The sequence below is a fragment of the Dendrobates tinctorius genome, unplaced genomic scaffold (assembly GCF_039654945.1).
Source record: "Dendrobates tinctorius isolate UK_male_01 unplaced genomic scaffold, ASM3965494v1 ptg000228l, whole genome shotgun sequence".
In the NCBI taxonomy this organism is placed as follows: Eukaryota; Metazoa; Chordata; class Amphibia; order Anura; family Dendrobatidae; genus Dendrobates; species Dendrobates tinctorius.
The window spans coordinates 3,472,245-3,495,207 of NW_027361895.1; the positions used below are offsets into that span (position 1 = coordinate 3,472,245).

Below are 22,963 nucleotides of genomic sequence, written 5' to 3' on the forward strand. Positions count from 1 at the left end.
GTATTGTTTAAGATTACTGTACTTGTATGTATTATGTATACCCCTCCTCACATGTAAAAGCGCCATGGAATAAATGGCGCTATAATAATAAATAATAATAATCAGAGGGAAGGGGTTTCATAATGAGTCATTCACCAGAATCATACATCCGTCCTCATACACACAGCAGCAAGTAAGTCTCTACTAGCGCATGGCGGAACAGCCATGCATGCCTTTTATAGCCGGGACGTTCCGCAAGCTTCCAGATCTCTGAGATGGACCAATGAGATCTGGAGCGGGACCTGAGCACATGACTCCCGATCTCCAATGGGAGATCGTCCCATGAGCATGCTCAGTAGGAGGACAGAAGGACTTAGCCTCAGGAGAGATTTGCTGCAAGGCAATCTCCTCTGCAGTAGATAAACAGCAGGAGACTGCAGAATGTGAGGGTCTGGATCACTGCGGAGTAAACGCAGAAATCCGACGCCTAACATTACCCCCCCTCCTAGGGCTTCCCCCTCCCTGAGCCTTCTAATCCACCAACTTGTGCCCATCAGAGATATAGGCCTCAGACTCGTCCGAAGGTAAGTCTGATGTCCCGGTAAGTGACAGGGAGACCCGGGACAAATGGTGGCAAGATCGCCAGGTTTGAGAAGAGACCCGTGGGAGACAACGGGAGCAGAAGTTAAAGTGGAACGCCACCGTGTGTCGGCAGGCGTCTCCACCCTACGTTTAAGGAGGCTATTCCGAGCACAAAAGGCGCAGGCCCGAATATATTTTTTAACATCCCGAGCCCTGTGCGGCCACCAGTAAGACCCTGCCAGGAGTTTTGTGGTCTGCATATAGCCACAGTGACCACTCCTCCTGGACACGTGTGCCCACGCGAGAAGCTTCGGCTGAAGGCGGGGAGGAACAAGGGTCTTGCCCGGCAGCACAGATTCTTTCCGTTGCGGGGCACTGTTGTTCTGAGAAACAGCGTGGTGACAAATACAACCGCAACTGGAGTCTTGTGCCGGACGCGCCTGGAGAACGGCGCGCGACACCTCCATGGGCTCTGGGGGTGGAACCTCTGGCTCGGGTAGTTCCAAAGGCTCAAAAAAATTGGGAGCCAAGGTAACCTTCCGTTTGGATTGAGCACGCTCCATACCGCGCTCTGAAAAACGAAGGTCAATGCAAGTGGAAATGGCAATCAGCTCTTCCAAACATGCAGGAACCTCTCTGGTGGAGAGAGCAGCTTTAACATGCTCTGCCAAACCTCTCCAAAACACAGGGATGAGGGCTTTATCGGACCACTCCAGCTCGGAAGCCAGTGTCCGAAAACAGACAGCATACTGACTAACCGAGAGAGAACCCTGAGTCAAAGCAAGAAGCTGAAGAGAGGTGTCGTGCATGACCCATGGACCGAGGAAGACCTGCTTAATAGCTGTTAGAAACTGAGCAGCAGTCCGAACCTCTGGGTCACCACGCTCCCATAATGGCGTAGCCCACTCCAACGCCTTGCCCGACAGAAGGGAAACAATAAACCCCACCTTGGCCCGCTCCGTAGGGAATCGCGCAACCAGTAGCTCCAGCTGAATAGAGCACTGGCTGACGAAACCCCTACAGGAGGCGCCATCGTCAGAAAATTTATCGGGCAACGGGAGGCGGGTAACTGTCGGCGCGAGGGAGAACGTGGACATACGGGAAACCGCGTCTGTGATTGCCTTTACAGCAGCTTCAGTGGATTGTGCAGCTGAGAGAGCCCTCTCAAGAGTGGCCAAGCGGCCCTCAAGCTGCCGAATACACTGTAACAGTTGCTGCTGTTCTGCCATCACTAGCCAGACCCTGGCGCTAGTATAATGTTAGGAACGGCGGAACGCACTAAATAAAAATAATAATAAAGTGCGTTCGCCGCTCGGGGTCCACCGTGCAGTAGGTGATATAACCGCTGCTGAGTGGTGGCAGGAGCAATATCGCGGAAATGCGCACAGGGTTAAACTTCACCCAGGTGCGCAGAGCAATCTCAGTTAATTCACAGAGACGCCAAATAAGTACAAACACAAAAGACTGAGCCTGTTGAGGTCACAGTACTCAGTAAAAACGCACACACGGTATAGGGTCACAGGAGTAGCCCAAGACGGCGGCACTATGTCCGTCTAGACCTACCGTGTGCGGAGCGTCGCAACTGCGGGCGCAAAGGGGCTGCTACTGCAGTGCGGCATGGACACTGCCTCCAAATGACAAGGCTAAGTCGCAAGCGCAATGTCGGACGCTAGCCGCTGTGGATGTTGCAGCAGAGGAGCGCTGGCGCTGATTCTAACTCAGTCCCTAACCACATACGTAATTGTGGCGCCCCCAGGAGTATGGTCGCCACAGTGGCTTTGCCTTCCTCCAGGGGAGGGTAATGCCAGGCTTGGAGGCAATGATGGGTCTCTCTCGCAGTCAATCCATACATGCAACACAGTTCCACTCCAGGCCACCAGGGGGAACTCTGAACCAGGATGGAGGGGAGGGGTGCCCTCTGAGGGCCAAGAGGAAGGAGTGGTCAGTTAGTCTGTGGAGGGTGAAGTGTGCAGACGGGTAGAAGGAAGCTGGAGGTTGAGCTAGAAAGGAGAGCTCCCTCAGCTTGAGAGCGCATGAACTGGAGCACCACACCATCTGTCCCAGCAGAACTGTCTGCAGCGTCGCCTTAACATCTCCCTTGCCGAACACCACAGGTGGTGTCACGAACTATTCCATTCCATTAACTACATCCCCCCATTACTTGGGCGCCAGGGCCACGGACCGGGTTACTGCTGCTGTGACACATCCCCCTGACACCGGCCCGGTACCGAGTACCCCACAGCCCTGGGAGGCCGACCCAATTTGGCATCACGAACAGGATTACGGAGCCCGGTATCCCCGGGTCCTGTGTGCCATAGACTGTGATTGTGAACTGTGTGTGAAAATTGGCGCCAGTTGCCGCCATTGCCGCGCTGGCACGCGTGGGAAGAAAGAGGCGGGCCTTTGTGGGCGGAGTCTGCCGCAGAGCGTGAAGAAGTGAAGTGCCACGCGGGAAGAGAGGACAGCGCTCGAGAGGAGGAGGAGCTGAGGCCTACAACCCAGAGCGTCGGGCATGCGAATCGGCCGCCGGTGAGCTCCTGCAACCCCCGGCCCTGGCTAACGTTAACTAGGGGGGAGAGAATGTCTGCGCCAAAAGCCAATGTAGCGGCGGACGCCGCTGCAAACCCCGCTGCACCGCTAGGAGGAGCGCCCGCCGCAGCGGTCCCCATAATGCCGATATCCATGCCCTACATACCGGGAATGTCCTGGCTACCGCAGTACTCGGGTGAGTCACACACCCTGAGTGAATTTAAAGAGAGACTGTGCAGTTTGTTCAAAGTCTACCCTCTGTCTGAAAGCCAGAAAGTGAATATCCTGATTGGGCAGCTAACGGGTGCAGCGCTGAGAGAAGTGAAAGCCTGGCAGGACACTGATAAAGAGACTGTTGCAAAGGTCCTGGCCAAACTGAAGAGCACCTTTGACACCGGCACTGCAGCTGAAATCAAGATGAGGTTCTTTGGCTGTAAACAGAAGGCGCAGGACAGTATCAAGGACTATGCTCTCAACCTGCAGGAGGTGCTGCGGGCAGTTAAGCAAGTTGATCCTGACAGCGTAAAGGAAGAAGATAAACTGTTGAAGGAGCAGTTCATTGAAGGACTCCTGTCCAGTACCCACAGAGGACAGTTGCGTATCATCACCTTGCAAAACCCTGATCTGGACTTTGCTGAATTTAAAGACAGGGCTATTTGGGTACTGCAGGAATCCAATGACAGCGGTCCAGCGCCCCCTAGGCGCCTAGCGATCACCTACCATCAGGAAGCCCCATCTTTCCCTTCCATCCCTGTGGAGGCTGATGCCCAAACTCTGGATAAAGATCCCACTGAGGAGCTGCGTCTTCAGGTCCAGGAGTTGACCAAAGGAATGGCTGCACTCACCAAAACTGTGCAGTCCCTGCAAGTGTCCTCCAAAGACAAGATCCAGCTTGCTTCCAGTCCAGAGGATGTCCCGTGGCTCCAGAGGAGGAGAGCCCCGCCACTTCGAGGAAGGAACAATGATCGCTATGACCAGGATGGACGTCCCATCTGTTGTCGCTGTCACAAGGCAGGTCACCTTGCAAGATATTGTCCTTTAAACGAGCAACCCCTGGGGCAGAGGGCCAACCCCCAGGAGTAGGATCCCCAGGCCCAAGAAACTGGAGAGCCAAGTATGTGGGAGGGAGACCAATCCTTCCTGTGGTGATTGACGGCATCCCGATGAACGCTTTGCTGGACACTGGCTCCCAGGTGACCACTATTCCGTACATTCTGTACAAGAGATATTTGGCTGATTCAGAGCTTACCCGTGGCCCAACTGATGAACTGAGAGTAGTTGCCAGTAACGGTCAGTCTTTGCCACAGATTGGGTGTAAAGAGATTACTGTCAAAGTGGGTCGGGTAGAGCTGAAATCTCAGGGCCTGATAGTTGTCGATATTGATAGACGTGAATGTAATCCCATGATGACTCTTGGTACAAATGTAATTGAAAACTGTCTGTCCGAGGTTATTGTCTTGTTGCAACAGGTGGCTGAGACTGCTGGTTCCGGAGAACAACGAGTCCTGCATAAGGAGATCCGAGCCCTTATGCAAAGACAACAGGTGGAACTCTCTGGCGGAGAGATTGGCAGCGTCAGAGTGAGTGATGCCTTCCCCATTGCAATACCCCCCAGATGTGAAATGTTGGTTTGGTGTCGGGTAGCTATAGTTCTTAGAGGGAGAGATTACCAGGCGTTGGTAGAACCAGTATACTCTGAGAGCAGGCCCACTGTCCTGACAGCCAGAGGGGTGGTTGATGTACAAAAAGGAAGAGTACCTGTACGTCTTTTGAATTGTGGGGAAGAGGAATTGTGGGGAAGAGGAAGCCACAATACCTCGGTACGCCATAGTTGCCAAGCTGCTCACTGTCAATAACAACTCTTTGCAGGCAGCAGAGCCCTTGGTCTCATCTGATCAGGCGGAGGACAATGGCTCTGTGAAGCAGACAGGGGAGTGGTGTCAGCAACTGCAGGTGGGAACTTATTCTACACCTTCATACCAGAAAAATGGGGTTTACAGAGTAACACAAGAGTATGAGCGAGTATTCAGCAAACACCCACTAGATTTTGGGCAGGCAAAAGGGGTTCAACATCATATCCTCACGGGAGACCATCCACCCATAAAGTAGAGATACAGACCTATACCCCCAACACAGTACCAGTGTGCTAAGAGTATGTTGAGAGAGATGAAGGAGGCTGGGGTTATCAGAGACAGTTGTAGCCCTTGGGCAGCTCCAATAGTGTTTGTAAAGAAAAAGGATGGTACCATGAGAATGTGTGTTGATTACAGGAAAATTAACAGCATTACACATAAAGATGCCTACCCATTACCTAGAATTGAGGAATCATTGCCTGCACTTAAAACTGCTAATTACTTTTCCACCTTGGATCTCACGGGTATTGGCAGGTTCCTGTGGCAGATACAGACAAGGAGAAAACCACATTTACCACTCCAATGGGTCTCTGTGAGTTCAATTATATGCCATTTGGGCTCTGCACTGCTCCAGGAACATTTCAACGGCCTGAAGGTGAAGCCCTCCAAGTGTCACCTCCTGAAGCCCAAGGAGCAGTACCTCGGTCATGTGGTCAGTGCAGAAGGTGTGGCACCAGATCCTGATAAGGTCACAGTCATCCGGGACTGGCCGAAGCCCAGCAACCTCCATGAAGTACGCCAATTCCTTGGACTGGTAGGCTACTACCGAAGATTCATCAAAGGCTTTACTGAAATAGCCACCCCTATGCAAAATCTCCTGGTGGGGCAGTCCAAGAAGACCAAACAGAAAAATTCCACCTTTGAATGGACTGAAGAGTTGGAAAGGTCCTTCACCAGATTGAAGATGGCTCTCACAGGAGACGAAGTTCTGGCCTACCCAGATTATGACAAACCCTTTGTGCTGTACACAGATGCCAGCAACGTGGGACTAGGAGCAGTACTGTCGCAGGTACAGAATGGGAAAGAAAGAGTGATCTCCTGTCAGCAGGAAGCTGCGCCCCACTGAAAGGAACCCTAATAATTACAGTTCTTTCAAGCTGGAGTTCCTTGACATAGTCTGGGCTGTCACCGAAAGGTTCAAACATTACCTAGCCTCTGCCAAGTTTACTATCTTCACGGACAACAACCCGTTGACGCATTTGAACACTGCAAAACTTGGTGCACTGGAACAGCGATGGATGGCTATCGAACTATGAGTTTACTATCAAGTACCGGGCAGGGCACAAGAATGCCAATGCTGATGCGCTGTCCAGGATGCCTAACCTACCAGATGCCGGAGAAGACCCTGAGGCTCTTGAAGAGATAGAGCTACCTCCCTTCCACCGGCCACTTGCAGCCCAGCATGCTCAAGGAGTGAGAAACAGACGGTCTGGCGTGAAGGCGGTCACCCTGAACCCATTGCCCCATCATGATTGGGCAGAAACGCAAGATAGTGACCCTGCAGTCTGCCTGGTGAAGGAGCTGCTGACACGAGCTGACTCACGTCCAGAGTCGGATGCTCCTGAAGAAACTCAGCAGTTGTGAAAGGAGAGAGGCCGGCTGTTCATTTATGAAGGGAAGCTGTGTCGGAGGAGTATCAATGCCCGCACTCATGAGCTGGTTTGGCAGGTGGTAATCCCGAAGAGGGAGGCATCAATGGTCCTGGAAGCATGCAACAATGGAGCTGGACACTTCGGATGGAAGAAGTTGGAAGTATTGCTCCGAGAGAGGTTCTACTGGGCTGGTATGAGGAAAGCCATTGAGAGGTGGTGCCGGGAGTGTGGACAGTGTAACCTGCACAGAAAGGATCGAGACAGCCAGAGAGCTCCCCTACAGCCAATCATCACCAAACAGCCCCTTGAGCTGGTAGCCCTGGACCATGTGAAGCTGGTTCCAAGCCGGTCAGGCTATATCTATGCACTTACCATTGTGGACCACTTCTCAAGATTCCTGGTAGTTGCGCCTGTCAAAGATCAGACTGCCAGGACAGCAGCCAGAGCATTCCAGCAGCACTTCTGTAGACCACATGGGTATCCTGAAAGAGTGCTCACAGATCAAGGTCCAGCTTTCGAAGCAGAAGTGTTCCAAGAATTGTGTAACCTGTATGGTTGTAAGAAGATCCGGACAACACCGTACCACCCACAGACCAATGGCATGTGCGAGAAGATGAACCAGGTAGTGATTGACCTCCTGAAGACTTTGCCCTTGGAGGAGAGGAATCTGTGGCCAGAGAAGTTGCCCGATCTGGTGGACCTCTACAACCATATCCCAGTGAACTCCACCAATTGTACCCCAGCCTATTTAATGAGAGCAAGACCTGGTAAGCTGCCTATTGACTTAGACATGGGAGTCCTAACACCTGAAGTAGCGTCCCAGATGCTGATTGGGACACGGAAAGGCAGGAACAGTACAGGAGGGTTCAAGAATGTGTGGAGAAGAGTCTGGCCCAGGCAAGGCAGAAGCAGGAGAAGCTTTACAATCAAAATGCACCTGCCAGTCCTTTGTTGCCTGGAGAACAGGTCTTGAAAAGAAAGAGAAGATTGCACAAATTGGATGATCAGTGGGAAGCTGAACCTTATACCATTCTGCCCTTGAACTTTGATAATACTAAGTATTGCCTTGTGAGTAAAGATGGAGGAGAGACCTCAGCAGCGGTATCAAGAGATCATTTGAAGTTGTGTCCTGACCAGTTGAAGGAAAGGAAAGAAGTACTAGATAACATCCAACCCATGGTGGAAGAAGAGAAGGTCAGCACAGTGCTTAGGGAATTCCCTGCGAATTGGACTAGAGTGAACGATGCTATAGTGGTGCCAGTGTTGCTGTTTCCCCAATTGGTAGCACAGGAAGATGTGACTCTAGAGAATCAGGAAAATCGGGTAGCAGATGCCACACCAGCAGTGGAGCTAGAGAACCCTTGCCCTGCCAGTGGTGAACCTGTTGTACCTTTGGTGAATCTAAGAGGTCACAGTCAGTCTAGTATCCCTGTGTTACATAGAACCCCCAGTAGTGTATCCAGTACATTAACCACTACGTCTACAACAGTAGTACGCAGGTCTACCCGCACCACACAAGGCATACTACCAGTTAGATACCATATATAAAGTAATGTAATTGTTGAAATTGTGTAAATATGTAACTGTTTTTTCAAGTTTTGTGCCTACAGGTAACCTGTAAGAGTTCCTTTGGAGTTTTCTTTATGGACACTGAACGACAGGACTTGTGTGTGGTCAAAAACTTTTACCATTTGCCCAGGAATGGACCATGGACATTGATGCTTGGCCTTATCATCATAGGACCATTTTTGAGCTCTTGGTTTTTGTACATTTTTCCCTTTTTCAAATCTTGTACAATTATTATTTTTCAATTGTTTATATGTTATTCATGTTTTCTTTTGTTCAGCCCAGGAGTGCTGACTTGCACTAGGGGGAATGTGGCGCCCCCAGGAGTATGGTCGCCACAGTGGCTTTGCCTTCCTCCAGGGGAGGGTAATACCAGGCTTGGAGGCAATGATGGTTCTCTCTCGCAGTCAATCCATACATGCAACACAGTTCCACTTCAGGCCACCAGGGGGAACTCTGAACCAGGATGGAGGGGAGGGGTGCTCTCTGAGGGCCAGGAGGAAGGAGTGGTCAGTTAGTCTGCGGAGGGTGAAGTGTACAGATGGGTAGAAGGAAGCTGGAGGTTGAGCTTGGAAGGAGAGCTCCCTCAGCTTGAGAGCGCACGAACTGGAGCCTGGTCTCCACGGCTGTACGGATACCAACGGTCCTACAGCAGATACCAGAGGAGTAGGAGGCTGTAAATGCCCTACTCCCATCTAAGACTTGAGGCACAACATCAGCTTGGATAGAGAGCCAGGACTAGAGAAAGAGAAGTCCCCGAGAGAGGCTACAGCTGTCTGCCGTGCAAGTGAGGTTCTGACAGGAGGAACTCTAGAGTAACTAAGTACTGGAGTGCTTCACACCACAAGGCGCTAGGAAGGAGACTGCACAGCCCGTCTGTGAGAGAGAATCCCTGAGTTGCTTCCAGGCTAGCCTGCTCCAATACCATCTGTAATCAGGATCCTGGACTGCAGTTATCAAGTAAAGGTACAGAAATTGCACCCCGCTGTGTCTTGTCTGCTTCCCACCCTTACGGCACTGCTTCAGCACCATGCCAACCACTGCTACACTGCCCTGGGACATTAGCCCTGCCTGTGGAGGGCTATACCATCACTGCTGCACCACACCATCTGTCCCAGCGTAGCTGTCCGCAGCGTCGGCTTAACATCTCCCTTGCCGAACACCACAGGTGGCGTCACAAACTATTCCATTCCATTAACTACATCCCCCCATTACTTGGGCGCCCAGGGCCACGGACCGGGTCACTGCTGTTGTGACACATCCCCCTGACACCAGCCCGGTACCGAGTACCCCACTGCCCTGGGAGGGCGACCCATAATATCAGAGGGAAGGGGTTTTTTAATGAGTCATTCATCAGAATCCTCACATGTAAAGCGCCATGGAATAAATGGCGCTATAATAAATAATAATAATAATAATAATAATCAGAGGGAAGGGGTTTCATAATGAGTCATTCACCGGAATCATACATCCGTCCTCATACACACAGCAGCAAGTAAGTCTATACTAGCGCATGGCGGAACAGCCATGCGTGCCTTTTATAGCAGCCGGGACCTTCCGCAAGCTTCCAGATCTCTGATATGGACCAATGAGATCTGGAGCGGGACCTGAGCACATGACTCCCGATCTCCAATGGGAGATCGTCCCATGAGCATGCTCAGTAGGAGGACAGAAGGACTTAGCCTCAGGAGAGATTTTGCTGCAAGGCAATCTCCTCTGCAATCTCCTCTGCAGTAGATAAACAGCAGGAGACTGCAGAATGTGAGGGTCTGGATCCCTGCGGAGTAAACGCAGAAATCCGACTCCTAACAGTGTATAATGTATTACATTCTGTCCAGACTTATAGAAACATACAGGCCATTAACACCCAGAAACTTATGAAGAACTTGCATTCTTCATTGGCCCCTATCTCCTCCCTCTCATGTCCTGATTCTGCATTGAAGCATTACAATGAAACACTTCAAAGTGCCCTGGATGAATTTGCACCTCCTATACATAGAACACCACAACACAGACGGTGACAACCCTGGCACACCCTGCAAACACGTTTCCTGCAGCGGTGCTCCAGGTGCACCGAACGTCTCTGGAGAAAATCCAATCTACACGAAGATTTCATCCATTGAAAGTTTATGCTTCGAACATACAACACTGCCCTTCACCTCTCAAAACAAACCTATTTCAATACCCTCATCACCTCACTGTCCAATAACCCTAAACGTCTCTTTGACACTTTTCATTCTCTACTCAACCAAGAGTACAGGCCCCAACCACAGAGCTTCGAGCTGACGATCTGGCCAATTACTTCAAAGAAAAAATTGACCAGATCCGACAGGAAATTATCTCCCAATCACCTCATACCATGCACTGTCTTCCTTCCCCCACTGCATCTAGCTCACTCTCTGATTTTGAACCAGTCACAGAAGAAGTAAGCAGTCTCCTTGCATCTTCTCGCCCAACCACTTGCATCAGTGACCCATTTCCGTCACATCTCCTCCAGTCCCTTTCCCCTGCTGTCACCCCTCACCTAACTAAAATATTTAACCTCTCTATCTTCTAGTATCTTTCCTTCCTCATTTAAGCATGCCGTCATACATCCACTACTTAAAAAACCATCCCTCGACCAAAACTGTGCCACTAACTATAGACCTGTCTCTAATCTTTCCTTCATCTCTAAACTCCTGGAACGCCTGGTCCACTCCCATCTTATCCGTTATCTCTTTGATAACTCTCTTCTCGACCCTCTCCAATCCGGTTTCCGCTCTTTACACTCTACTGAAACTGCCCTCACTAAAGTCTCTAAAGATCTACTACCAGCTAAATCAAATGGTCACTACTCCATGTTAATTCTCTTGGATCTCTCTGCAGCATTCGACACTGTGGATCATCAGCTCCTCCTCATTATGCTCCGTTTCATTGGCCTCAAGGACACCGTTCTCTCCTGGTTCTCCTCCTATCTCTCTGACCGCTCCTTTACTGTATCTTTTGCCGGTTCCTCCTCCTCTCACCTTCCCTTTACTGTTGGGGTTCCTCAAGAATCAGTCCTAGGTCCCCTCCTCTTCTCCTTGTACACTGCCTCTTTTGGTCAAACAATCAGTAAATTTGGTTTCCAGTACCATCTCTATGCTGATGACACCCAATTATACGCTTCTTCTCCTGACATCATGCCAGCCTTTCTAGAAAACACCGGCGATTGTCTAAACGCTGTGTCTAACATCATGTCCTCACTATATCTGAAACTGAACCTGTCAAAGACTGAACTCCTTGGGTTTCCTCCCGCTACTAATGTACCTATACTCGACATTGCCATTTCCGTATGTGGTTCCACTATTACTCCCTAGCAACATGCCCGCTGTCTTGGGGTCATGCTTGACTCCGAGCTTTCCTTTATCCCCCACATACGATCACTGGCTCGCTCTTGTTATCTGCACCTCAAAAACATTTCTAGAATTCGACCTTTTCTTACTTTTGACTCCGCAAAAACTCTTACTGTTTCTCTTATTCATTCTCGTCTGGACTATTGTAACTCTCTTCAAATCGGTCTCCCTCTTACCAAACTCTCCCCTCTCCAATCTGTCTTGAATGCTGCTGCCAGGATCATATTCCTCACCAATTGTTACACCGATACCTCTACCTTGTTCCAGTCAGTACACTGGCTACCCATCCACTCTAGAATCCAGTACAAACTTATTACCCTCACCCACAAAGCTCTTCATGGCTCAGCACCACCCTACATCTCCACCCTTGTTTCAGTATACCATCCTACCCGCGCCCTCCGTTCTGCTGATGACCTGAGGTTAGCATCCTCAATAATCAGAACCTCCCACTCCCGTCTCCAAGACTATACACGTGCTGCGCCAATTCTTTGGAATGCACTTCCCAGGTCAATACGATTATTCCCCAATCCCCACAATTTTAAGCGTGCCCTGAAAACTCATTTATTCAGACTGGCCTACCGCCTCAACACATTAACCTAATCTATCCCTATGTGGCACAGCCAAAAGTTTTTACCATAACCAGGTTCCCCGCATCATGTTTCCACATGCTTTATGTATCCATTAGCCCTCTGTGTCTGTACTGATACACACTTAACATTATGGCTGGTCCATACAATCAGGGCAATTGTTACCACCCACCTTTCGTGTCTCCCTTTTTTCCGCATAGACTGTAAGCTTGCGAGCAGGGCCCTCATTCTTGTTGGTATCTGTTATGATCTATGTGATTATTGTTATGCTTGTATTGTCTGTACAAGTCCCCTCTGAAATATAAAGTGCTGCGGAATATGTCGGCGCTATAGAAATAATATTTATTATTATTATTAAAGAATACCTGTGATAGCAATAGGCACTATGTAATACCTTCTTTGCCCAGAGGTGGCACTGCAAGGAAAGTACATACTTGATGCCAGGTCCTGCCGATCACTAGAGATCCCAGCATCTGGATATCCTATCATGAGCTTATTTTTAGGGTACCCTTCTAACAAAACAGGAGCTCGGGAAAAGCACAGGCATAATGAACTCCTCTTTTAAGAACCTAACAAATGATCAGTTTATGAAGGGTCACACATTTTCCAGTAGTGAATCCAAATTTTAGAGTTCTCTTGCCAGCTTGTGACTGATAGTTCGCTCCCTCGGCAGCTATAAAGAGAAGTGATAAGCTGGCCAGCTGATCAACTTCTCTCTATAGCCAGCGAGGGAGTGCAATGAAAGTGACACAGTGGTGACCAGGGATAGCATACTGAGCATGTGTCAGTATTGGCAACCGGTACATGCTCAGTATAGCAGAGAATAGCCCATCCCCTAAATAGGTGGTCCCTGATGACTATCCATTTCAGGGTGGGGACAGCATGTGAAATCTGATTTGGCAAGGTGAGGGTTTAAAGGGGTTCACTCTCCACAAGGAGAAACGTTACCCCTTAGACACCAGTCCAGAGCCTCTCACCCAGGCAAATCAGATTTCAATCTTTGCACTGATGACGGGCAAAACCCAGAAACACTGTGTCTGCAAATTGAGATTCTGGTTTGGCTTTTATTCTATGTCATATTGCCAGGCTCATTAAAGAGTTAATATTGACTTTTAAGATTGATGCTTCCAATAGGTGGTCTTAATTTACCAGAGGAGCATATATGGCCTCACTCTGACATGCCAGGCTTAGCACTCTCCATAAGGAGAAACGTTACCCCTTAGACCCCTGTGTAAAATTAAAGAAATGCTCTTTATTTTTGTCTGTAACCGTTTTTGGGGACTTTTTAACTCAAAAAGTCACATCATCCTTTAAAATGTCACACATTAGTCTCCTCCAGAAACCTTGCTCCAGGCAGGGACTGGAGTAGGATGCACCAAGCAAAATGCGACATTTTGTGAAAGTCGCATAATTTCACGATTGTGCCGAAAATATGGAAACGCGAAGCTGTTGAGGAAAAGTAAAAAAAAATACTTAGGGTGAGTGCACACGCTGCGGATTCACCTGCGGATTTTTCCACGCGGATTTGCCAGCGGTTTTCCCCTGCGGAATGACACCTGGACAATGGAGCAGGTGTCAAACCGCTGCGGAATCTGCAGAAAGAATTGACATGCTGCGGATTTAAAACTGTAGCAAATCCACGCGGAAAAATCCGCAGCACGTGCACTGCAGATTTGAAATCCCATTGGCTAACATTGTACTGTACACTGTCTGCGGAACTGCTGCGGATCCGGAGCGTGTGCACATACCCTTAAAAAAAGAAAGACAACATAAAAAATGGAGCCAAACGTGTAAAAAAAAAAATAAGGTGCAATTACTAAAGCCATTAATAGAGAGCAATTTTCTGCAGAAAAGTGGGGAAACAGCAATGATGAATCTGGACCAAAAGCTGCCAAACAATACCTTATCGAGCTCGGCTATAAAATAAGAGCCAGGGATTCCGGTGTAATAATGGTTAGATTTTTCTCTATGGAGCCACAGGGTTTGCCTGAATCCTCCGACTTTAGAGGTCCCTCCCAAACAAAAGAAGTAAATTCATGGAGAAAAAGACCACAAAAACAGAATTTTTGGGGATGATGTTTTTTAATTTATCAATTTATTCCTAATTTTTTTTAATCATTTTTGTGTTTACTTTTAAATTTTATTATAGTATTTGTTTGTTTTAGGCTTTTCATTTTTCGTTCATATTTTTATTTCCATTTGTTTTACGTTTTTTTTATATGTTGTTATTGTTATTTCTCAATTTTCAATTTAGTTATATAAATATATATATATTTCTTTGATATGTTTTAATACTCTATTTAATTTGTTATTAATTAATTTGTTCTATCTTTTTTTTTTTCCTCTCTCTCTTTCCATCACTTATTGGTATATAATTCTACGGAATGAAAATACTGAATGAAAAATAAATGTGTAATTTGTGCTCCATCCTGTGTGTGTGTGTGTCTGGCAGGAGGAACCTTATGTGCCCAAATGTGGAGGAGGTTGAAGAAAAGGAGGGCGGGTGAGAGCGTAGAGTCTGTACTGTGAGGGGGTGGAGAGGAATCACACTCACAAACACACAGGGAGGAGGAATGTGGTGACTTGAAAACGAAGAAAACCTAAAAGTGGCAACTAAAAGGAACTTACAACTCTGCAGGAGACGCCGCTGAAACCCAGGTAAGTCGTCTTTGGTCCTATATGATAAATAATGAGTGAGCATGCTGGGATAAGGTGTTATCTGAGCATGCTCGGGTGCTAACCGAGTATCTTCGGCGTGCTCGAATATTATGTTCCAGTTCCCGCGGCTGCATGTCTGCATTGCTTAGAAAACAATTCCCTAATGTTAAGAGTAACTTGAGTGATGTAGAAATTGGAAAACTACAGTACAACTCTCAGAATGTCTCGATGATGGACGTATTTCATGGTCCATGACATTTGTCCATCCGAACTTGGCATAAAGGCGTATTCTGAAAGTTCTCAGCTGTTTCTGGACCTCAGGTTTTTTTTTTTAATGTCCAGAGGCTAAAAAACTCTACAAAACCTAATCCCACCAGTATGGGCTCCTGGCTGATCCATTTTACCTGCACCGATCGGATGTAACAAACTATCCGGACTGAATGTCCTAAGCTAACAGAGAATTGGATGCAAGTGTAACAAAACCACAGCTGTTAACTGTCTCATACCTGAAGCCAATGACTATAAGCCGGCGTGTTTTCAGATGGTTTTCCTATTCAATGACAGCAAGCAGAGCTCTTCCCTATACACAATAGTTTTCACATCCCGGGAGCCCTGCAATCACAACTCTGAGGCTGTGTGCACACGCTGCGGATTGCTCTGCAGATTTTTCTGTGCGGATTTTAGAAAAACCGCAGGTAAATCCGCAGATCAAAAAAACCTGCGGTTTATCTGCCGTTTTTCTGCGTTTTTGCCTGTGGATTTCCCCTGCGGTTTGACACCTGCCATGGAGCAGGTGTAAAACTGCTGTGGAATCCGCACAAAGAATTGACATGTTGCGGTTTTGAAACCGCAGCAAATCCGCGCTGAAAATTCCGCACAGTGTGCACTGCGGATTTCATTTTCCATAGGCTAAAAGGGCACTATGCAACGCAGCAGAATCTGCAGTGTGTGCACACACCTCTTACTCTGGCTCGCTTCCGGTTGGTGTCACGTTATTAGCGGGCCCCTGGGAGAATGTCCTGGGACCCCGATCACTCTCACCTACGTATGAGGTTCTTCTGGTTTTTCTCAGTGTTGAAGATAAATGAAAGAAAGTAGTGCTGGTGCGTGAGCGATATCTAGAGCTTTCTGTAAGTCCTGTTATTTAAAGGGAACCTGTCACGAGGAAAAGTCTGTATTAACCTGCAGCTATGGGGTTAATCTGGAGGCTATAATGCTGCCCGGCGCCGGAACTTAGTCTAACGCAGTGTTCCCCAACTCCAGGCCTCAAGAGCCACCAACAGGTCATATTTTAAGGATTTCCTTAGTATTGCTCAGGTGATAATTGCATCACCTGGACAGGCAAGAATTCCATCACCTGTGCAATACTGAGGAAATGCTGAAAACATGACCTGTTGGTGGCTCTTGAGGACCGGATTTGGGGAACACTGGTCTAACGCTTCGGGGAGAAGACAAACTTTTATTCTCCCCGGCAGCATTCCCGCTTCAGTCAAGGGACGGCGATGGTCACTCACTGCTCAACGGCTCTATCCGAGTCCCCTGACGCATGGCCAGCCCTAATGTCGAGGGCACGGTGTACTCTCTGAGCTGTACTTGAACCAGTGCCGCTCCCGTGACTGTAACGGGAACGCTGCCAAGGAGAATAAAGTTAATTTTCTCCCCAAAGCGTTTGGCTGCGTGCATGCGCCTGGCAGCATTATAATGTTGTTAACCTGCAGATTAACCCAAATCTGCAGGTTATGGTGACAACTTCCCTTTAAGGTCTGGTTCAGAGAGGCGTGAGAGGCGTGTTTCATAGTCTGAATGTGGTCGGCAATCTGTGGGCTGACCGCAGAACTCCCAACTCAAATTTACCAAGCCTCATATGTGGTCATAGTGTAACGCCAATGGCATGGAGACCGGAGCGACGCCTCACGGCTAGCATGAGGACTGGAGCGACGTGAAGATTCCCCCTACAGATATTACATCTCTCACCATGGCCCCAACAAAGTAGTGATAATCCTCTGTGGTCGCCATAAATGAATGATATCCCACTATATTAACCCCATATTCGGGACCGGTTTTAGACAAATTGGGGCCCTAGACAAAATTCAAAGTGGGGCCCGTCCATATAAAACACGTACATGTTACACTGATGTCTGTGTCACCAGTGTTTCCAGGCTGTGTGCACATGTAGAGTTTTTTTTGTGTTTTCGCTGCATTTTTAAACATGCAGTTTTGCCGAGAAAATGCAAAAAAAAAAAGCATACCATACAATCCTATGGCATTCCGCACATGCTGTGCTAATGCTGCATATTTTTCTGCGGCGGAAAAATCCGCAGCATGCTCATTCTTTGTGTGGAATCGCGGGAATTCCGCACCCATAGGAATTCATTGTTGAGCTTACTTTCCACATGTGGCTGTGCCTACCTTGCGCAAACTAAGCGGAAAATGTGCAGATGGTACCCCTAGCATCTGGAGGAGAGGAGACACTCCTCCAGGCCCAGGGTACCATATCTCTGTTAAAAAAAGAATTAAAATAAAAAATCGTCATATTCTCACCTTCCGGCATCCCACGCAGCGTCTCCAGGCCTCAGCGATGCTCCCGGCCAGCGGTGAGGAGTATGTATGGCGCCGGAGATGGTGGTACCGTACACACTGCATACCGCCATCTCTGACGCCATACTTACATACTTACCTGACCGGGAGGAGCGCTGCCGCGGCTCTTCTCTTCGGCCGAAGACCGGGGCAGGAGTGTGGCTGGAATCGCGCATGCGCATAGCGCGATCCGGCGCTATTTTACTGAAGACACATTTGCAGTGTGTGTCTTCAGCAATATGGCGCCGGACAGTGCTATGGGCATGCGTGATTTCGGCCTCACTGCTGCCCCTGCCTGCAGCAGAACGTGACAGGAAAGAAGGGTGAGTATAAATGTTTTTTTTTTTTTGTATGTGTGTAGTCTTAATAGGAGTGTGGGGACCATGCATACCAGGATAGGGGGGTGAGAGGACCATGTATACCAGGATAGGGGGGTGAGGGGGGACCATGCATACCAGGATTGGGGGATGCGGGGGGACCATGCATACCAGGATTGGGGGATGCGGGGGGACCATGCATACCAGGATTGGGGGATGCGGGGGGACCATGCATACCAGGATTGGGGGATGAGGGGTACCATGCATACCAGGATTGGGGGATGAGGGGTACCATGCATACCAGGATTGGGGGATGAGGGGTACCATGCATACCAGGATTGGGGGATGAGGGGTACCATGCATACCAGGATAGGGGGATGAGGGGACCATGCATACCAGGATAGGGGGGTGAGGGGACCATGCATACCAGGATAGGGATGGAGTACCATGCATACCAGGATTGGGGGATGAGGGGTACCATGCATACCAGGATAGGGGGTGAGGGGGGCCATGCATACCAGGATTGGGGGATGAGGGGTACCGTGCATTCCAGGATAGGGGGGTGAGGGGGCCATACATACCAGGATAGGTGGGTGAGGGTTACCATGCATACCAGGATTAGGGGATAAGAGGACCATGCATACCAGGATTGGGGAGTGAGGGGACAATGCATACCAGGATAGGGATGAGGGAGTACCATGCCTACCAGGATTGAGGGGTGAGAGGACCATGCATACCAGGATAGGGGGTGAGGGGACCATGCATACCAGGATAGGAATGAGGGGTGCCATGCATGCCAGGATAGGAGGATGGCAGCACATACCAGGATAGGAGACCATATACCAATAAAAATGCTCGCCAGCTGGGCGTAGAACAGGCTCATAGCTAAATATATATTCTATTACACACACACACACATGCACCAGATATACACAATCATAATATATACTGCATATATGCACACACATACTACATACACATTTACAGACACACACACTATATAATGCACATGTACACACACAGATATACATATACTTACCAGGTTCTGCGGCTTCACTTGTACAGATCCATTCTCAGGACAGTGCTAGGAGCAGCCATGATGAGGACTCAGGAGTAGATAACAGACACACAGGGCTGCAGGCAACTTCCTGTCTGGCCGGGCTCTGACCTCTGTCTGCTGTGCTGTAATCGGCCCCTCCCTCTCACGCTCAACGTCTAACCTGACCTGACTGCAGGGAGGATGAAAGGGGGGCTGCAGGGGGGTGTGTGAGAGAAACTCCGGGACTACAGAGGACGCACAGCGTTATTCACTGCTGTACTCCTTCTGGGCAGATGCAGGGGCCCCTTTTGTAGGTGGGGCCCCAGGCATCTGCCTGGTCTGCCTGTCCCAAATGCTGGCCCTGCCCATATTATAGTAATGCCCCTCAATTCTGGCCCTCATAAATTAATAATGTGGCCCACATATATTAGTCACCCCATGCAACTTATATAAAGTGATAACGTGATCCCTATAAATTAGTGTGCTGCCATGGTCTGCCCCCACACTACTATTGAAGAAAACAAACCAATCTCTCTTCTGTCCTCTGAAGAGCAGCTCTATGCTCCTTCTCCTCCCGAATGATTCTCTGCCCACCACTTACTCAGCAGTCAAAGGTCTATCAGAGTTCTGCAGCTGCAGAGCACTTTGGTGCCACAGGGGGCATAATGCCAGCATGCCCTGCAGCTGTGGACCTCCGATAGGCCTGTGGCTGCAGAGTAAGTGAGGGGCAGAGAGTCAGTGCCAGTCTTCAACTGCAGGTGTGTCCTCTAGAGCTGACTGCAACGGGTCCCGCACTCCCACTGGCCCGGTCTCGGTTACACCCTTTGTGACCACGATCTTTACACCCATGCTGACTACAGAAAATGATGTTAAGCCTAGAAAACCCCTTTTAATATTTTTACTTTTTGGCTTCACATCTCTGTGAAAAATTGGAGTTTGAAGGCCCCCTAATAAAAGCAACCAGCTGATGGTGGGAGAGGCTGCACTTGTTACTTGTTCTTGACAGTTTCTCTAGTTCCCAAAGTTGTCAGCTGCCTCACATGGCTGGTATGTACTTTACATACACGGCCACAGTACAAGGATAACATGAGGGCGTAAGTTCTAGGGAAACGCCATGGATTTTGTCTATATGGACTTTCCAAAATGGTTTGATGTGGCACCACACAAAAGCATGGTATATAAAATGAGAAAAACAAAACTAGGGGAAAATATGTGTAAGTGGTTTAACAATTGGCTCAGTGATAGGAAACAGAGGGTGATTATTAATGGAACACACTGGGATTGGGTCACAGTTAGCAGGGGGTCAGTATCGGGCCCTCTTCTTTTTAACATATTTATTAATTATCCTGTAGGGGGCATACAGAGTAGAATTACAATATTTGCCGATTATACTAAACTCTGCACCCTGCAGAGGAGGATAACTTAATATTTCAGAAGGATTTTCGTAAGCTGGAGACTTGGACTGAGAAATCTCAATTTAATATAAGGTTATGCACTTTTGTGGAGGAAATTATATGCATAATTACGTACTAAATTGTAAAACACTCAGTAAAACTGTAGCTGAAAAAGACCTGGATGGATGGCAAGCTCCACTTTAGAGATCAGTATCAGGCAGCTGCTGCCAAGGCAAATAAAATAATGGGATGTATTAAATAGGCTTAGAAGCTTATGACAAGAACATAGTTTTGCCTCTATAAAAGTCACTAGTGCGACCACACTGAGAATACTGGGGACAATTTTGACAATTTTGGTCTCTATTGTATAAGAAGACGTAGCTGAACTAGAGCGGGTGCCCAGAAAAGCAGCCAAGGTTATTAAGGGAATGGGTGACTGCAGGAACAAGACAGGTTATCATGTTTGGGGTTATTCAGTTTGGAAAAACGAAGGCTAAAGGTCCCGTTACATTTAGCGATGCACCACCGATCGCGACCACGATATAACCCGGTCAGGATCTCTGGTGCATCGCTAAATGGTCGCTAGTGAGCTGCCAAACAGGCAGATCTCACCAGCAATGCAGCAGAGGTCGTTACTTATCTGTCAGACGCGGCGATGATGACGTCCTCCCCCCGCGTCCATGGAGTCTTTCGTTGGTGCCAGCAGGAAGCCGCCGGCGAGGAATGGACCAGGCTGATCTCGCGCGATCACCGATATCCAGCGGGGAGCTGTGTCGGAGGTAAGTGTCACATGTAGCGATATCGCTACCGATATCGCTGCTGAGTCACAAAATTGGTGACGCTTTAGCGTTATTGCTAGCGATATCGCTATGTGTGAAGAGGGCTTTAGGGGCGATCTTATTACACTGTACAAATATATGAGAAGACAGTACAGAGATCAGGATAATGAGCCTAAAAGTCAATATACACAAGACTTTATTAGAGGGTCGATATTGACTTTTAGGATTACTACTTCCTATAGGTGGCGCCGTAGTTCTCTTCCTGCCTGAAGAGACAATTTGTATAATTCCCAGAGGAGCATTGCAGTTTAAAAATCTCCTCGCCTTGGCATGTCAAGCTTGACAAGTCACTCTCCGTAAGGAGAAACATTACCCCTTGGATTCTGGTCAGACGCCTCTCATCCAGCCAAACTTGATCTCACACTTTGCACTGATGAGGGGCAGTACTCCGAAACAGTGTCGGCAAATTAAGATTTTGTTTGGGGCTTTTATCATAAGTCATGTGACCAGGCTTATTAGAGGGGCGATATTGACTTTTAGGATTTCTACTTCCTATAGGTGGATCTAGAGTTCTAGTCCTCTTCCTCTCTGAAGAGACAAAGTGCAGGGATAACACATGCAGAGAGGTCACAGAGCTGGCACACATACGGTGATGTCACAGTACAGGGATAACACGCCTATGTCACAGTACATATTAAGGGCTTTTTTTATTTTCAGTTGTATAACATGTAAAGTGCAGATTTGCTTTTGTGGAGTTAGTCTCAGGATGTGATGGGGTTGTGATCAGTAGATGTAATTGTTGGCACAATGTGCTACATTTTACTTTCCATTTTTGCACACTCATGATGAATCTCACACAAAAGGAAAAGACACATTATACCTGAGGTCAAGTCTCGGTATATACGTGCATATTGCATGTACAGATGGAGAATGGTACTGGAGAGTGGGGAAAGTGGACTTACTGGAACGTCTGAGGTGTCATGTGCCTCCTCCATGTCCCAATGGTGACAGGACAATTGTGTACAAGATAATTGTGTACGGACTATTGTGTACAGACAATTGTGTACAGGCCAATTGTGTACAATGACAATTGTGTACAAGGCAATTGTGTACAAGGCGATTGTGTACAAGGCGATTGTGTACAAGGCGATTGTGTACAAGGCAAATGTGTACAAGGCAAATGTGTACAAGGCAATTGTGTACGGACAATTGTGTACAAGGCAATTGTGTACGGGCAATTGTGTACAAGGCAATTGTGTACGGACAATTGTGTACAAGGCAATTGTGTACAAGGCAATTGTGTACAAGGCAATTGTGTACAAGGTCATGGAACCGTGTACAAGAGGCAATTGTGTACGGACAATTGTGTACAAGGCAATTATTTGTGTACAGGCCACTTGTACAGGCCACTTTCACACTGACGCTTACTTTCGGTTTCAGTACTCACCCCTTGCAACTTTCACCATGACTTTTACTTGTTGTGTACAGGCCACTTGTACAGGCCACTTTCACAATGACGCTTACTTTCACTTTCATTACTCACCCCTTGCAACTTTCACCATGACTTTTACTATGAGCAAGTCTGAAAAAGACAAAGATAATTGTACAGGCCACTTTCACACTGACGCTTACTTTCGGTTTCATTACTCACCCCTTGCAACTTTCACCATGACTTTTACTATGAGCAAGTCTGAAAAAGACAAAGATGTCCTTAGGCTTGGGGGACATGAGTATATCCTGCACAGGACACGTGATGACAGCATCAAAGAATGGCGGTGCAGGCAAGTCAACAAATTCAAGTGTCCCGCACGCATGCACACATCTGGAGCCGCGATTGTTAAACAGCCGACTGAGCACAGTCACTCTGCAGATCCAGTTCAAGCTGAAGTCAGAGCTACAATGGCTGCTCTGAGGCAAGAAGCAATCAGCTCTCAAGCATCTACTAGAAGCATTGTTGGACAGGTTCTTCGAGACAGGTCTGATGACGTGTTGTCTCGAATGCCCAAGCGAAGTGACGTTGAGCGAAATACACGTCGGGTCAGGCAGCGAGCAAACACCATGCTGGCTCCTCCTCAAA

At 48.3% G+C, this 22,963-nt stretch overlaps 1 protein-coding gene across 1 annotated transcript in view; it reads left to right on the forward strand.

Annotated features, from left to right (window-relative positions):
- Positions 1 to 22,963, forward strand: part of P2RY11 (purinergic receptor P2Y11) — an 83,624-nt gene that overhangs the window by 47,475 nt on the left and 13,186 nt on the right. Inside the window, exon 2 of the mRNA XM_073555706.1 lies at positions 14,575 to 14,780. The gene's annotated coding sequence lies outside the window, so the exon portion shown is untranslated. The remainder of the gene's footprint in view (positions 1 to 14,574; positions 14,781 to 22,963) is intronic.